This window comes from Nipponia nippon, unplaced genomic scaffold (genome assembly GCF_047370975.1).
Source record: "Nipponia nippon isolate SJK-2023a ecotype South Korea unplaced genomic scaffold, ASM4737097v1 scaffold_9, whole genome shotgun sequence".
In the NCBI taxonomy this organism is placed as follows: domain Eukaryota; kingdom Metazoa; phylum Chordata; class Aves; order Pelecaniformes; family Threskiornithidae; genus Nipponia; species Nipponia nippon.
In genome coordinates this window covers 42,870,955-42,889,392 of record NW_028262413.1, presented here as the reverse complement: position 1 = coordinate 42,889,392, position 18,438 = coordinate 42,870,955, and the positions used below count along the sequence as shown (strand labels likewise).

The window sequence follows — 18,438 nt, the reverse complement described above, 5'->3', positions numbered from 1 at the left end:
CTGATTTCCACTATGCCTTTAATTCATCCTCAGAGAGATGATAAAAACATGTTTATTTGTTTCCTTGAAAACCCATGCAACTCGACCAAAACTCATTAAAAGTGTCTAGAAAAGTTTGTGTCACTCCCAGCTGGTTCAATTCCTCCAGGAGCAGAGCACGGGACACAAGTACTGCTAGAAGGGAATCCTATCAGTCTTTCCCTGCAGCACGATTCATCTCAATCAAGTATTACACTCGAGCAGCGTGAGCTCATGTTCTCCCCTCCATGACCTATAGGTAGGAGGGTTTTTTACTTAAATACACCTTTTTATACCTTATCAGCACAAACTGGATCTTGTACAGCCATGGACTCATTCCTCCTTCTACCACATTGACTTAGGATGGGGAAAGCGATTTGGTTTTTGCTGCCACTGTGTGGCCATTGAGAGCAAAGATCTTAAAGCAAGATGCTGTAACTGTCACACAACTCCACAGCCGTGATCACAGACTCCGGCCCCTGTATTTTCTTATACAGGTGACTTATGTAGCTTATTTGCAGGCAAAACGAGATATTATTAGAGAAATATACATTTTTTTCTGAGGGGGAAAGATGAGAGATTAGAGCCTGAGCATGAGTCTACTGGCAAGAATAAAGTAAAGTCTGATATTGATGTAACTCTCAACGTCCCCAAGGAACATAGTTTTTTGCAGCCCTCAGCTCCCCACAGTGCCTGAGGGACTCAAAATGAGCACAAAAATAAAAAAAATCATGTCTTCCCTCTGCAGTATAGTTGTTAAATAATTGTCCTTACTGTCTTCTGTAGCACTTCCTATTTTGTGTCCACTAAACAGTTCAGCATTTTTATAATTCAAATACAGGTAAACCCTCTCCCACTACCAAGTATAGGCGTCTCTGGGGTAAACCACATGAAAATTTTGAGCAAACCCAAAAGCCAAATTAGTTGGGTGCAAAACAGTGCCGAGGCAAAATGAAAACAAGAGAGCATGAGAGCAAAAACTCTCATGTCTCCTTCCAGTGAATATTAGCATAGATGCATGGAAACACATAAAAGCTTCTTCCAGACCCCATTTTGGCTCTGGCATCAAGGCTTATCCCCCTGTGAACTTGAAGGCTCAGTGTAACCAAACCTCCATGAAGCATCTGAGAAGCAGTCATTCACCAATTCACAGATAACTGCTGACTACAGACGAACAGCATGAAGCAAAGGGCAGCATCTCAAATCCATCCAGTTCCCAGGTCCTGGAGGCCTACATGGGGTGAACAGAAATGTAGAAAATTGCAGACAATAAGAACAGACAACATGAGAGTTTCCAAGGGCAGCTCCTTCCGTTTGACTTCTGAACTTTTGCTTCTGTTTTAATGGCAAAGCAAACCTGTAAGTTTTATACAGCTGTAAGCAACCAGAGCATCCCTCCAGCTTTGTCAGCCTCCCCCATATCTCATTAGCTGTGGTGCAACAGAAGTGGGTATAAGATGTCATTTCAAATCCCCCAAGTTTAGGGTCAACAGAACTTGCCCCCCTTCCTTCCCATGATTTAGAGCAGTCTGAAGTGTGTTTTAAATTACACTGTCTTACCTGACGGGCCAAACCAGAGTGAGCTACAGGAGCACTTCCACCAGCCCCACTGATCACTGCCATCCATGGTTTGCTGCTCTGATGAGGCAAACGTCTTTGGAAACCCAACATCCGAGTACATGGGTTCATGTTAGAGACCTATTCCTTATCCTGTGGTGTCAGCTCCTGTTCGTTTAAGAAACAAGCTGAGGCTTGAAATCCTTTCCTGTGGCTATGACTCTCCCTCATTTAATCCTGCCTGTTAAACAGCTTCTGAAGATGCTACCCATTGCAAGGTCTGATCACTTAGTCAAGTATTTACTCCATTTTATTTTTATTGCATGGCCTAGAAGAATTGACAACATCCCTGTATCACTGATTGCAAGACCCAGGATACATATACACATATCCTTGTAGGTATTGAAGTTACAAATTGCCTCTAAGATGGAACCAAAAAAGTTCTGTCTTAAAGGAATCTTGTCCCATTAACGCACATAACTTGCTGGCAGTTTATCATTTTCCCTGAAAGCTAAAGCTTACTGTTACAATCAGGCTGTTCCTGTCAAAACAATGTTTTACATGCAACCTGCAATCAAATTTTAGGAAGAAAGGAGGAAGAATGAAAAGCTTAATTTGCAGAGACCTTTTAAGTCTTAAAGCAGCAATTCTGTGCGTTGTGTCCCATCTGGCCAGTGTTAAAAACCTCGAAAGTGATGTGCCTGAAATATTACAGAACCCAAAGTGCTTGATCATTACTTTTCTCAGGGTTAAATATTGGCTCAGATTCAAAATACAGGCAGTATGTCAGCTACTGCTGTGTTTTAACACTGCATTATACAGATAAAACCAGTTTAGGTTACTTTGTAGAAAGCCAACACCTGCAGCTCTGCTATGAACTTGCTCAGCTCCTTTCATCCTACAGGGATGTCAGAATATCTGAGGATCCCTGTATCCAGTAAGTTTGTAAGCAAAGGGACATCCCCACTCAATAATGGGAGGGCAATATTTTGTGTCCAGCCACCTCAGTTAAAAAAAATACATGCAGTCCATTATAACTTATTGTCTATGAACACTTTTTACTGATAAATATTCTGCATTTAATTGCATCAATTTAATAAACATGACAGCTGGCACAAATACCAGTTTCTCCCAGCACAAAACCAGGTGCTGGAACTCAGGAAAAAAGTGTTTATATAGGTGCACGATAGAAAACCTCTCTCAAATTTAACCACTTATTGGCCAATGAAGGGAAAAAATAATCCTTTTTTTCTACTCCAACATTATGTTTCTGCTTTGGCATTATCTGTACTAGTAATAGTCTGAAGATGGAGAATTTATTTACAATATTTCCCCCAGGTGAGGGGAAGAAGCCTCTGGAAGATCTGTCCAGCAGGATTACTAGACTTGCTTGGTAAAACTAAATTACTTCATTGATCCTCACAGACATACTCCTTCCCTTTAAAGTCCATGTGAAGAGGGAGGCATAAGGACTGAAAAATTGGAGCCTAAATGTATCTGGAAAACAGAGTAGGAGGCTTGACTACATTTTCAATCAAGTTACCCTGTTTTATTGCATTGCAGTCCTCGAGAATTTGATTAGCAATTTCTCCTCTTCATTCATCCTCACGACATCTGGATTTCAAACCTCTGATCCATATCTGCAAACATGCTAATACAGATCCCAGCTAGGTCTTGCTGATACCCACTGCTGACATACTAGAATTTAAGTGTCAGAAACTCCACTTTATTTGTGGTTAACTAGTGCAAGTTCCCCACAGGCAGAAATAAGGGAAGCCCAGAGCAAACCTGGATTGAAGTCAAAATGAGGTGCATGAAGCAAGTCTTTTTTTTTTATGTGGTATTTACACAAAATGAAATATTACCTCTGAAAACTGGAAGATTTAAAAGTGAATTTCATGAGTTTTGCTACTAGGCTTTTGCTTTGACACAGATCCTGTCTTTAGGCTCATACAGTGCACATGGGCACAGCCAGGTCTTTGGCACCTGCCAAGAAACACTTACAAGCAGCTGAGTTGTTCTTGCTTGGAATCAGAGGAAGATTCAGAGATCAGTTCCCCTGCAGCACAGATCATCCCAGAGCAGATGCCATGCTGGAGACAGTGATGCTAGTTTAAGGCATAAAAACAGCTCTACCAGGACATCAATAGTGCTAACACTGAAAGACAAGGAACATCATCAACTAATGCTGTTATCACAGTGCATCTTTGCTTGCCACAGGGCCCTTTTGCAAGACTGCAAGATGGAAAAAGGACAAACTTCCCTACATCCTCTACTACCTGAATATTCATTTTGGTTTTTCAGGCTATTTCAGGGACTGAAATACAGAGATCAAACTTCCGTTGCTCCTGAAGCTTTCCAGCAGTATCTTTACAACCTCATGCAGCATTACTGGTACTGTGACCACACCAAAGACAAACCCGCTCCCTCAAAACCACATGGATTTAGAGGTTTAGCCTGGTAGTTTACAGAAGAAGATCCAGCTGCAGATCCTTTTGGATCTGGAGCTGATCCCACAGAGCATACAGCATTACAGCAGGCAAAAAGGGAGATGTGGAAAGCCTACAGGGCACCCAGCTGAAGAACAGCTCCAGGAGGGACCATGAGCAGAGTGGTTTTACAGGTGCTTGGCTGCAGGGAACATTTGCTCTGTAAAGCTCAAGAAATCATCAAGAAAGGGTGGTTTTGGTGTTACACCACCTGCAAAGACATCGGGAGCTGCAGCATCTGCTCATGGGAGAGAGAAGCTGGAGGGCTTCACTGCTCAGTGCACAAGCAAGGCCCATGCCAGCAGATGGCATCGGGAAACCATAAATCCATCTGCAGGGTGCAGGATCACAGCTGGTCTTGCTGCCTCCAGCTCTGCAGCAATCCTTCACTCACCTAGACAGTGCACTGTTAGGTGAAATACACCGATAAGTATAATTATTCTGCATTAACTTGTGCACAGGGTTTTCTGCTGCAACATAAAAATGCTTCAGCTCCATTTATTTACATCCTGCCCCTGCTGTGGGAAGGCTGATAATAGCTGTCTGCAGAGAGGAAAGAAAGTAAGTGGAGATTTGATGGGCTGCCTGTTGACACATAGAAAAAGTGGAATGGCAAGGGCAAATATTATTCTCCTCAGCCAGCCCAGCACCCTGCTCACTTGTCTCAGCTGCAGGAAACTCATTATGTGAATTTGGTCTCAGCATACCTGCATATATGGGCAGGTGGAAAGGCTTGTAAATATTGTGGTTAAATTTTAATCCAATTATTTTTCTTTATTTGCACTGTATTTAGGCACTCCTTCATGAAAATTCCTCTCCCATTTATCATACCATAGAGCACCAAAAATTCAGCTCACATTTCTACAACCTTCTCAGAGAAGTGACACCAAATACTCACAAAAAGTGGAAGGGAATCACTTTGCAAAGTACAAGGAATATTTTGTTTCCCACTGTTGTCCCACAGCAAGAGGCCAGCATAGTCTGGCCAGCAAAGTCCCTAAAAACTGTTCCCAGCAACTGCTTCAGAGGCTGGGGTATGGGAAAATGCTGCCTTAGTGACAGCAAAGGGTAACACTGGGGAACAGAAGAGAGCAGCTGCAATTGCAGGGCCAAGAGAAGTTGTATTTACAATGTCACTGAATTTCTGAATTTTATCCATTCCAGATACTGTTCTGTAGTCTTCACCTCCAAATCTTAAAGTCTTTTCCTTACATTATATTTCTTTCTGTAGATTACTCTGAGGGCTTCCATTTTTAAGGACAGCAACATTTACATTTGCTGCTGCATACCTCCTTCCAGAGCCATGTCTTGGGGCTTTTAGAAGTATGCCTGAGCAAACATGACTCTTTATATAGACTTCAAGAAGAGGTAACTTGAATAAACACTGTGCAACTTAAAACCTTGAAAGCTAATATTTGGCAAGCTCTTGTGTTCACAACTTTGGAAAGATTTGCCTCTGGAAATAAAGCAAGAATATCTTCTCCTTGAAAAAAGTCAGAGTGGCAAATCCACACCCAGTACTAACACTGGAATTCCTGACTTCATACGTTATCCTATGCTGGGAACAACCATACCCAAATGCTAGTTTTAGAGAGCCAGGTTTTACAGATGCAGACCCCCAGGACAAGACTTTCAAGAGTGGTCTTTGTACCTGCCTGATCTGTATGGGCAAATTGCCCCATGGCTTGTGAAAAAGCCGAGTCTCAGCATAGCAAAAGCAGGAGGACTAAAGGCAGCCAGGGATTGATAAAAGAAAACTGAGCACTCAACTTGGTGGGGAAGTAGCTGTAAATGTACTGTGGGCCATAAAGGGTGCTCCAGCCCTAACACCCTTGCTCCCAATAAGCCAGCACAGGTCCCCCATAGCTTTAGCAGATGCTCTATGAGAGGCTGCATTTGTAAAGGTGGTTCTGAACTTTTTTGCAAACTCATATGATTTCATAGCTCTTCATATGATAGCCCACGATTGCAACAAAGCTTTCAGTTCTGTACATTAGTGATAAGGACAGAGAAACCACAGCAAATAGGTCTCATCACCTAAGCAATGCTCAAACAGTACCTTCCTCTTCCAGACACCTACTTATCAGTAGCTTACAAAGTAATTCAAAGACCAGTAGCATCATCCCACTTTTCAAACTAAGGCACAGAGAAGGAGGTGTGCTGTGCCCAGCAGGCTGGCTGACAATCTGGCTAGAGCAGATCATTCCAGATTAAGTTAGCTGTGCATTTTCTTGACCCCACTGTATCTTTCAGAAGAAGCAAAGCCCAGTTACCTTTCTTCTGCCTCTGCTTCCAAACTCCTCAGCAGAAAAGGAACACAAAGATTGTTTTCCCAGGAGGATACTAGAAATCACACAGTAAACAAGTCTCTTGAGCTATCTGGCTCGATGTACAAGTCAAAGGGGTCATAATTTGCAAAACAGCTGCACTCAGCTCCATAGAGGTCTTGGGGATTAATTTCTCACACATGCTGGAGTGGATATTTATCTGAATTTTTCCTGCACTTCAATAGACTTTGGATGCAGTTCCAGCTTTCCCAGTGGTCATTTAGGAATTGCTTTCAAATTACAGGTGGTCCTGTTCTACAGTGAATGTCACTTCCACAGGGACGCTGGCTGTGGGTTACCATAGCCAAGAGCACAGAGCATGCTGTTGAGGTCTATACCAGGGCAACACAAACTATTTCAACATCACATCTCTGGCAGGCTCTCAGGGACCTTCACAGATGTTTTGGAAGGTATTTTGCAGCAGTAGCTTCATTAGGAGAACTCTGCAGGAACTCTATGTTCTCTTCTGCTTGCAACCCCTTCCTGCCACATTATAGCAATGATAATTCTTAATTTTGTTCATTGATTGTGTGACAGCAAGAGCTGATCATATTGAGGCACTGCTAAAAATCCCATGTGTAGATAGCTTCATGCAGCACTCACTTTCATTCTCCAGAGCCACCAGCATTTGAAAATGAGAATTGATCTCCAACATCTTAAGCATCACCATTCTCATTCAAGCTCTGGAGATAATAGTAGTACAACCTTACTCACAAGCAAAGGTTTTAATCTTTCCAACATGCAATAACGGAGCACTAGCAGCAATAAGAAAAATCTCAGTGCATGCAGGTATTTGGATAAGCACAAAAAAACCTCCTGGCATCTATCCAACCCAGATTGCTCTCTCCTTTGATGTTGAATTCCACCTACTTCATGTAATGGCCCATTGGTTTGGTTGTCAGCAAGAACTGAACCTGAGGCACATACCTTTAGCGGTAGATGACTAATCCAATTAAGTGGAAGCAAGAGAAAGTTGAGATCCCTCTTGTATTCTGGACAAGAGAGGGAAAGAGGCATAAAACAAGGGAATTTTATTTACTGAAAAACGTTATTTCAAGAGTCTAGTTTGGGAAACTTGCCACAGACAATCATGGAAGTGATTTTACTAGTATAATGAATAACATTCCATCAGCTTATCTCCACATGCTTTCATGGTAGCTGGTATCACTGCTTTGATTTTACAGAAAATCAAAGACAGATGAAATATCTTCTCCAAATACCTTCTTTCCAGGCCAGTAGCAGAGCCTGGAACAAAACATGGGTCTCAAGTAATACGTGTATGTTTAGGTCATGCCAGGCTCACCTTCTGATCGACTTTGAGTTTGTGTTCAGACAAGCTTTTCAGAAGCTGCTAAATAAACCCAAAGAGATAGTTTCTGGATTACTTCACTTATCCACACCTGTTTTGATGCAATTCCTTTTGAAGACCAATTTGGTATCCCTTTTTCCTCAGCTCCCTTTCTGTAACTATTGCAAAGTCACCCACACAGTGCCTGTTTCATGGTGAACTAGATTTTCTTAGGTGGCCCCACTAGTTAACTAAGCAAGAGCAGCCTAGCTGCAAGTATACTCTCAAGCTCTTACATATAAATCCTGGGAACCTCATTTGCTCTTTTTCCTCCTTGAATTATTGATATTCATAGCATCAATAAAACCTTCCCTGGATGCCCTTCTCATAAGACAAAATGGTTTCTCTTTGTTAAACACTCAGTGATCCTTCCATCAAAATTGCAACCTAGACACATGAGAAAACTTTCCACCCTATTCCTCATCCGCTTAGCCGAGGAAGGATGCTGTCAGGGATACAAGTCAAAAGCAGCAGCTGCTTGGTGGCAATCACTTATAAGTCTGGACAGACTGACAGGAGTAGAGTCCTTGGGGTAGTTACAACGTTCCCTCTAGGAAGACAGTACCTGAATATCAAAGACAAAACTACAGTGTTGAAGTATCATGGTACCAAGGGACAGGCAAGAGCCTGTACACTTACATCATGAGTTCAGAGCTGTTCAGAGCCAAACAATCACTGCTCTTAAAGAACATAAAAGGAAAGAACACCACCAGTATCTGCTTTCTTGGATGTGTCTTTTTACCTTTCTGTTGAATGCAAGCTGTTATTGATATACTTTAATTTTTGCCTGCCCAGTCCCTCTGGCAACTCTAGATCCGATTTCCCCCCTCCTCCTGTCACTGGAAGGTATTATAGGAACTTCTTGAACACCAGAGCAAGATGTATTGCTTAGAAGGTACCCAGACGATGTTCTAATGTGAATTGCAGCGATAGCTAACCTCTGCACTGCATGCTAATGCAAAATGCTAGTAGCACCAAGAAACTCTAAAAGAGTCCTTCAATTGCCACATTTTTCTGAACACTTCTTTATAGGTCCACAGGAAATCAGTGTCCTGAAATACCATACAGACTCACTGCCCCCTTGATGGAAATAGGATTTCAATAAACAGCTACTTCACCTCAAACGTAGTCACTCATCTCAGCTACCTCCCTGTCACAGCCTACCCCAAATACTCCCATGTTAAAGTTCACTGTCATCACTGCTTTTCAACAAGTTGAATTTGTTTTACCTCTCAAAAAAGAACATCCCAGCAGCTTCAGGCTCTGACAATTCACACACTCTTTATAGGATAACTAGTACAGCTACTGTGTGTTTGCAGGCTTGGGTAGAAGATTTGTGAAAAGACTTATCAAACTTAAAGTGGAACACTATCATAGGAAAAATAAAGCTTCATATCAGTAGCAACTTCTTATCAGATAAAAAAACAGCAACATGAGGCCTGAACGGGAAGTCCCTTTCAATAGGGACTTCTAATAAGTAACTCAAGTTCACATAAATCAGTCTGCATTTTTATGCCCACACACTTCTGACTCTGCCAGGGGAATCCATAACCATCACTGCAAATATTAGCCTTTAACAATCTGCTCCAATGGATGGGAAGATAAGCAGCAACCACAACCATCTGCTATCAAATACAGATAATTCAGAGCTAAACTGCTAGCTGCACCTGCAAATCAAACATTTACATTTTCCCTGAGACCTACATCTTGAGATACAACCAGAAATTTTGGGAGGATTCTTCCAAAGTGTTTCTGTAAAAATTCTTTAACTGATTAATCACATCAGCTCTGGCCATAATCCTGCCATTTCTGTTCAGAGTTTATACACATATAGAAGAGCTACACCGAGGGTAAATTTTAATTTCACATTTTGGACAAAAGATTCCCAGAAGGAATGTCACAAGATTTGGACACCACCAGCCTTTCTCTCAATATTTATAACAGCAGAAAAACTGGGCACAGGGTTGGGAATAGGAAATGAACCCTCTGTGGCCCTGTCCTGTACTTACACTTCCAAATACAGCCACATTCTCTGCCTTAAAGCAATTAAAAATATAAGCCTTAGCTTGAGCAGAAGATTTTCTGTGCTTTTGTCTTGCTTTCACCTGGTTAGAATTTCTGGGGTCTAAAAAAATCATCCCCCAATTGAAGCTCTTCCAGTACATAGGAAATCCTTGACATCCTTCTGCATGAGTTCAAGTGCAACCTCATACAGCAGCTATCACTTCATGGGAGCACTAGGCTTCTTGGGCACCTGAATTTTCAGAAATGTTCAAAACTCCCTGAAAAATTACACCAGATGACCCCTAGCCATATCTCCGAGCTCCCCTTTCATGCTCAAAATTGTGCTCTCCAGCAATCCCAGCTCCCTGAGAATGACTGGTTTTGGGTTGGGATGATCCTCTTTGGCCAGAATAGCTAGTTACCTTTTTGCTCAGTCTATTTTGGGGATATTGCTCATTAAGAAATTTGTTTAAAGATATGGGAAAGAATCTCCCTTTCTTTTGTTTTTAAACAGATCAAATGCAACATAACCCCAAGCTCTTTCTGTGGCTAAACCCAGTAAGTACAGGTAGCCAAGGTGTGCTGGCAGGCAGCAGATCACCACTCAGTAAACACACATTACTCACCTCACAGCAACCAAGCAACCCAACTCTTCATTTCAACTTTCAAACAGCAAGCAATGACAACAGCATGAAAAATGTAGTCTAAAGATCCTTCCATAAATTGTCACATTTACAGAGAGGAAAAAGGAAAGTTCTAACAGAACTGGGCAAATGCAATGCCTACTGCACACGCACATTTCTGCTCTGCCTCCCCAAAATCTGCTTTTATTTCACTTTTATCATCACCATGTGTTTACACCAGAAATGCCTAGGTGGGAAACGAAGGTCAAAGACAATAATGTATTTTGGCAATATAATGGGCCACAAAACTATCGGAACTGAATCAAGCTCCTGTTTCTAGCTAGCCTTTGATAGTTTACTATCATCTACTCTGTATTCAGATTCAGAATTGCACCCAGTCACTGCTGGGTTTGTAGAACCTATGTATCAGGGCCTGAATGCAGATTTTCTGCAAGTTTGCCAACATCAGAAACTAATCAAAGCACATTTCCAATTCATCAGGTCCTTCTTGGGTGATTATTTTTCCTATTCCTGTGTTTGGACTCAGGTTGCGCATTTCAGAGGTTCCATCCTAGTTCCTTACAAAATAAGAAAATACCCTCTAAACCACCTTCTTTTTTCATAGCAAATGCTCATATGTGAATTGAAGTCAAGAGCAAAGCAGACCAGAAGTCCCACAGCTGAGAAAGCGACAATCAGGACATGAGGAACAACAACTTCAGAAAATCCCTCCTGCTTTTTTATTATTAATTATTATATTATTGCTGGCACACACTTGTAGGACCTTGACTTCCATATCAGCATGGATGCTACTAAAGGATGCTCTCAGTCTCATACATCAGATGAAGAAGCAGTGGCTGGAAGAGAGCTACTTGGGACCAGATGAAAAACAGCTCTTCCAGCAAGATTCACTGATAACCCTGGCCACCGTTACCAGCAAATGACAACTGTCAGGCTCAGGACTTCAGAGCCAGGCCATGAACAAAAAAAATCTGATGAAAGCACTTCATTGGCAGCCTCACCAGGACTCACAGCCCAAAGGCTGTAACAAGCCATCCTGATTAAACTACTGTCACCCCTAGAGAGCTTTCTTTTTCTGAAGGAAGAAAATGGGCTCCAGTTCCAATTTGCCATGAATAAGCAGGCAGCCTTTTTCTCTGCAGATGCCAGCTTTGCCCCCACATACACAAAATTCAACTTTTTTTTTTTTGCTCTTGTTCTGTCATCACAACTCACTGCCAGTAGCACTTTGTTTCATCCCATTTTATGGCTCACATGTACAGCATTGTCTTGTTCAAGTTATGAAGGCACAAATACCACCTGCCACTGGTTTGTGGGTTTTTAATCTGCCTTTTCTGTGTGTTCAGGTAACCCATGCTGCCATTTTCTAGGCATCAACTCCTCCATGATATCTGGTTGTTTTACCCAAAGCTCTGTATCCTGAAGTCTTGTGGTTATGAGAACCCTAGGTTTGATTTCAAAGAAGAGTAGAATCAGCAAGTTACAGAAATTACTTGTAGTAACATGAGTGACCCTGTGCTAAAACCAAAAATAATTAAAGAGAAAGCAAGAGGCAAAAGGAAGAGACAAGGAGAACAAACAGCATCACCAGAAGGATATATACTGCATTCCAGACTACAAGGACAAAAATAAAAAGCCCAGATACAAGGTACTTCAACCTAAGCTTTATTCCCAGGGAAGTTTCCAAACCCTGCAAAGGGTAGGTTTGCCTCTCACAAGTACCCTCGCATCAGCACAACTCCTCTCGAGGCTGGAATAGTATCACATCACTAAAGGCCACAGGATCAGGCCCTACAGGAGACATGAACAACATTTAACTGTTCACAATTCCTCTTTCTCCTCTGCCTGGATTTCCTACGACATTTATCTGGGATTAGTGCGATGTGCCCCGATTTCTAGAAATGTGCACAGGACACCTGATAAGTGCCTTTTCTTCAAGGTTATGTTAATAGTGGCAGCCTTGCCAGAAGTACACTCAGCTAGAAAGTTTTGGGTCCAAATCTTTTCCCGCAGAAGTGTCCCCTATCCATGCTTCCTCTCCCACCCCCTGCGTGCACTTCACTAAAAGCATGCCTGCAGTATTTTCAGATAACTTTACAGGAACCAATCCTACAGCTGAACATGTTTCCAAAAAGGAACAAAGACATTTACCCGAGCAAAAGAAATATTTGAAAATTCAGATGATTAAATGCAGCCTGCTGTTCATTTTACCTCTGTGGTCTCCAGTAAGTACCATAAATCCTGGTTTCACTTTGAGACAAATTGTCACATTATAGCCCTGCTATACAGGCATACACACATTCCTTACTATAAAGAGGAGAGAAATCCATGCCAGATTAGGACATATGGAATCTCTGTTTATGGATAAATCATTTTTAAAACCTCTCTCCCTCCATGAGTCATATGTGCTTTGCTGAAAGTGTCCTGTCAACAATAGTTTATTTACATATAGAACTAATTAGCATTATTATGGCAGACTGGAGAAGCAGGATTATAGCTAGGAGACATCATAAAACGAGCGATGCCATTTTAGGAAGGTTGGGGAACAGAGGTTTGCAGATCTTTAGCCCAGAAGTATATAAATTGGCCACCTTCCAAGGACGTCAAGATGAAACTAATTTTTAACATATCTTCCATTACCAATAATATTACTTCAAAATTAAAAGCCTGAGTCCTAATTTGTATTAGCCTGATGTTTGCTTGCAATATGCATTTCAGAGTAGAGCCTGGTCAGCTTCTTTTGCTTACAGTCCACTTTCTCTGTTTCATATGTTAGCACCACAATGTTAAGTTTAGATTTGCATTACTACATACCCATTTATAATTTTGAAAAGTTAAATGCCCCCAAACATTTATATTCCATATTTGAAGATTATTTTAAGTCAGCAACTAAATTTTAAACTAAATTAAATTTATCCGGCCTCTTTAAACTACTGAGCATAGTACATACAGCTACTCTGGGACTTGCATAGACCTTTCATCATTAATAAGTGGAACAAGATAATTACGTGCTCCAGTAACTCATAGGGGTCTAGAAGTTATCACCACATAACCTGCTTTATAATGGAAGAAGAAATCATCTCTGCTAGACCTGGGAGTATAATTCAAAGACATTTCCATAAATATATAAACACTGTGAAATGAATTCATGTCATGTGTAGGCATTTCATTTTCAGAGCTACTAATGTGTTTGCTCATTAATTTGTCAGGAATATTCACTCTGATGTGCTCCATTTACCTTAGGAGGGTGTTCAACAGCCAAACAGTCAAAACTGCAAAATCAGACTGTGCAAAATAAGGGTGTCTTCGATACGCATTGCTAACATAGCTCTAAATGGTCCTTGCACAGATGTCTTCCCACCTAGAATAGCCAACTGCAGAAAGACCAAGGACGAGAAGCTGCTTCGGGCACTGGAGAGGATCTCCCTCCCCATGCACGCTTGACCGATGGAGATGCCGCCTCCTTTGCCCATAGAGAGAAGTTTTGGTTTGGTTTTTTTTTTTGTTTGTTTTTTTTTTTTTTTTTTTGACAGGATCACTTCCCAAGTAAACACCCTGCTCCGCACTTTCTGCCTACCTCCTGGGGCTGAACCACCTCACCCGCTGTGACAAAGCATATTAGCACACAGAGGGCTGTGGAAAAGCTCTCAAATCCTTTGCAATTTTTGTTAATAAATGCTTTCAGGCAGGTTCCAGATTTCCCTGAAATTATTTCCAGCAATTTCAGACTGTAACGGGCAAGTTTTCCTTGCCGAGCTTCCCAACCCTCACCTCCCATGCAGGCTGCCTCCTTTAGAGGGCACTGCGGCCCCAGCACCCACCCGGGCCCGCCGGCGGGAGGGAGCCCTTAGCTGCGAGGTGGGAAGGCACCTTGTGCTCACTGCTCCGCATAGCAGCCCCGCAAGGGATGAAACACTGATGCCTCAAGCCTTCCATGCCCTTTGGGAAGGATAGAGCCAGCTACAAGCCGCACAAGCTCTTCTACCTCTGCAGATGTCGGTACAGCTGCGACAGTCACGACATAAGATGCTCGCTTTGCTTTCTGCCACCCTTTAATCACCTGTGGCTTTCGCGCACCCGCTGGCACATCTGGCTACGTGGGTTTGCAGGTGGGCCTGCGCCGTTCCCACACGCCCGGCCTGTGCAGGCAGGTCAGCACCGCTGGCTTGGGAGCATACACCAAACCCTGGCACGGGAGCAAGGGCTGGCAAGCAGAAAGTGTGGCCAAGCTTACGAGCAAGCAAGTGAAAACTTGCACAGCCTTGGGCGTCTAGGAATGGCCTGAAGCGGTATTAGATAAGCACAGAGTATTTTTGCTATCTGGACAACTTTTTGTTTCTGTTTGGTTCAGCTGCATGCAGTTCGGAGTGTTTTATTTGGTGGTTTGGTGGTTTTTTTACAAACACATTCCTAATATTTCCCCTTGCCCAGAGTTTTCCAGTTTCTGACCAGTTTTAATGGTCAACACCAGATGAGCAATAAAAAAATTTGGACCTGGAGAAGCTGCATTGCTCAGAAGCCAAAAAATGAAGTTTTACCCTTGCTAAGGACTGAATTTGACAGAAGTGAGGTGCAGAGCCCGCTCCAGCACCACAAGCCTTTCTGTGGGCATTACAGGACTATACTGTTTTTTTCCTCAGTGACGGAGGACCGACACACAAGCCCTGGGCTGGAGGCAAGAGGAGTGAATACTGGTAAGAGCACTGACAGCCCTTGCTCACCAGCTTTGAGATCTGGAGAGCAATCCTGCCATTGGGGACAGGAATGGGTGGGAGGAGAATGGAAACAAATACCGGGAACCTCAAAAAAGTGTTTCTATTTCCTAAGTGAGGCTTGGCAAAGCCTGCCAGGTGAGATAAGCATTTCCACACAAGCTAACAGAAACAGATGATGTTGAGGTACTTCCTTCCCAGCTCCACTTGGGATGGCAGCTCCCCCAGATTCTCCCTCCCAAGAGGAGATGCCAGCACCCCCCCAGCTTTGCAGCACTGCCCTGGATTCAGAAGATCTGTCCTGCAGGTATACAGCACGTGTGCTGGGCTGTGCTTCCAGCAAGCATCGCTACCGTTTGCCTTGCACACTCCCCAGAACTGATATTTGAAACTCCAGCTTCCACTTATTCACATCTTTAGAGAGATATTTTTGTTCCTTTCCTCTTGGCATTTTGATCTCTAAACACTTAAATAAGCATAGTTTTGATTGTATTACAATGGGGGCAGCAGGGATATTCTTCTGTCACTACAGCACATGCACTTAATACACAAGAGGCTCTCAGTGAGTCAGGTTTCACTCCTGACATTGGTTTTTCTGTGTGAACCATTTATTTTGCTGAGTTGGCACTTATACACTCTTTCCCTCCCCCGTTCACCATTTGAAATCTGAGGCAAATATAAGCTTGAAGTCGTAACTTTTTTTTTTTTGCCCAGAAAGCTAAGCTCGCTGGTGTTTACATGTGGCCACCCAAATTCCAGACCAAGCTGCTGAAACCTTGTTTCGCTGTTCATAATGTGTGTAAGGCCTGGCTGGTGCTGGTTCCCACATTCCTGATCTGGGCAAGCCGGATTAAAGCTCCTCACTCATAGCCTGCACCTCTCCCCCATGCATCTAAACTTACAGGGATGAATCGACACAAAGGAAAGCCTGAACAAATGCAAACTAATTTTTCCACAAATTTAAGTGCAGTATAGCCTCCCCTTCCTGCCTTCTCTCACCATCATCCAGCTGTGCCCATAAACCAGAGTCTGACAAACCAATGCAGGAGCTGAAGGGAGCTATTAAATCTGCTCCCTGGAGCTTTAACACTTGCAGCAATTTGTAGTGGAATTATTCTCCCAGCTCGGTTTGCAGCCTACCTTCACGCAGGGTTCGGTGTTGGGCTTGAGCAACCTGCTATCTACAAATCCTTCCACTCCAACTAAGGTCAGATACTGGGGGCCATGCATGGCATTCCAGCTGGGGAGTGAAGGCCAAGTTCAGCCTTTTCTCCTTCTTGAAATGCATTATTGTTAGTGTTAGCTAATCTGCAAGATATGCCAACTGTCTGGCAAGTGATTCCAGGCAGCACTGTTTGCTTAGGATAGGATCGGTCTTTACAAATCCAAATTAGACATGTTTTTTTATATCTACTTCAGCCAGGAATGTCTGAAGGTGTGCTGGGCTTTAGGAGGCAGGGAAACAGCAAAACGGGCCACTTTTTATAAGGGTTTGTGTGTGTTCCTTTTTTTAGTTATTTCCTTGCCTCTTCTTTAGATTCTTTGGGAAGGCAGAAAACAAAATGTATTTGTGTACTAAATTCTTCTTATTGCTACAGAAGGGATGCACTGATTTGTTTTTCAGCAATGGACTACAGAAAGCAGTTTGCTTTCCCCTCCTCCCCTGCTTTGGAGGGACCCTCAAACACTTTACTGGTGAGCACTGGAAAAATGAAAAGAGGACCTCTATCAGTACTCCAGCCCTCCTTCATTGCACCACTGCTCCAGAGGAAAAGCAGACCCTCAAGTCTCAGCAACCATTAGAGGATGAACTGGCTGGTTCCTCAGCAGAGCATCAAACTGTTCTAGAGCCCTGGACCCACCCCCACCCCACAATGCTGCTTCCACGGCTTTCAGATGCTCACATATAGATACCTACACCAAGCACCCCAACAGCTTGACCTCAGCACACGGAAGCTCACAAAAAGCCCAGGCAGATGAAGAGCTGTTGCTATTTCTCTCTTGTCCAGATATTGCCAAGAAAGGGGAATAAGTTGGGACCAGCTGGAGCATCTGTTGTGTCCCCTGCCCTGCAAAGTAGCCAACCTAGGAAATCTCAAACAGCCAAATAAACACAGACCAGGCCTCAGCTCAAGGACTAGAAGCAGGTCTAGCATAGCTATAGAAGATGAACATTGTATTTAAGCCTCATAATTACTCACTGTTAAAAGAACAGCCATTCTCAGCTCCTCTCCAGAGCAGCTGCCCTTGGGATGGAGCAGGACAGCTGATGGTCCCAGTCCAGGAGTCCTCCAAGCCTTCCTCCAGGGAGCACAGCCTACAGACTGCCCCCTCCAGGCAAACTGAAGCTACCTCTTGCCGTAGCTCTTATGGCCTAATCATTCTGGCTAATTATGCCTCTCAGCTGCTTGATTGCAGTTTAACTGGTGCTCTTTAACCCTTTCCAGTCTGGTGGCATGGCAGTCATCATCTCCAACCATTCTCAGTCGGGATCATGTGTCCCTCCCAAAATGCTTTAATCAATTCATGGATAACATTTCCATCTTGGCTAATTGAACCTCGGCCTGTTTGCATTCACATCATTCCCAGACATGTACCGAGGCAGTAGAAACACATCTCCATGGGCTTCTTTCATGGTCCTCAAGAATCACTGTAGGTCTTTCTGTTAACTTAAAGAAATCTCTTTACAAGAAACATGTGTGGAATTGTTACAAAAAGAGCTTTGTTCACCAAAAGTAGTAGCATTAAGTACAAAGCACCAGCCAGCCTCTGAACAGCCCGATGCTATATCTTGAAGAGGTGAAGCAGAACCCCACATAAATCTGGAGGGAACACTCACCAGGGAAAACTGCCTTGAAATTACCCTCTAGGATCTGCCTGTTGAGACAAGGTGAAGGTTTTGTGCATAATAAACTTGCATTTATTTGGAAACAAATGGCAGATATGTCCATTTGTCTTTTATTCTCCTGTTAACGCTTGAACCTGGGGATTATTATCCATGCAATGCCTAAGGCTTGCAGATGAAGTGACCTCTTCATCTGGACACGATTTCCTTAATTCGAGGGATATCTTTCATGCTCATTCAGGCTTTTTACCTATAACTTTGACTGCATACTTAGTTTTCAAGCAATTGTTTAAAATGTCCGCCATTTTAGCTCCATAACTGTGATTTTTGCCTGAAAGTGCCGCTACACAGCTCTGGGGTGGTGAGGGCTCCTGTGAACAGTTCTTGACAAACAATATTCACAATATAATAATTAACTCCATAAAAGTGAGCTGTAGCACTGGCAAAGCATAGAGCAAACAGGCAGTCTGAGCTATCATTATTTTTGTTCTAGC

The 18,438-nt window shown here is 42.9% G+C and overlaps 1 long non-coding RNA gene across 1 annotated transcript; it reads right to left on the bottom strand.

The window, feature by feature from the left end:
* Nucleotides 1-907: 907 nt before the first annotated feature.
* Nucleotides 908-17,425, bottom strand: LOC148050298 (uncharacterized). The gene is made up of 3 exons (XR_015701484.1): nucleotides 17,301-17,425; nucleotides 1,579-1,743; nucleotides 908-1,249 (listed from the first exon to the last, which is right to left on the bottom strand). It is a non-coding gene; the product is annotated as an uncharacterized LOC148050298 (long non-coding RNA).
* Nucleotides 17,426-18,438: the final 1,013 nt, after the last annotated feature.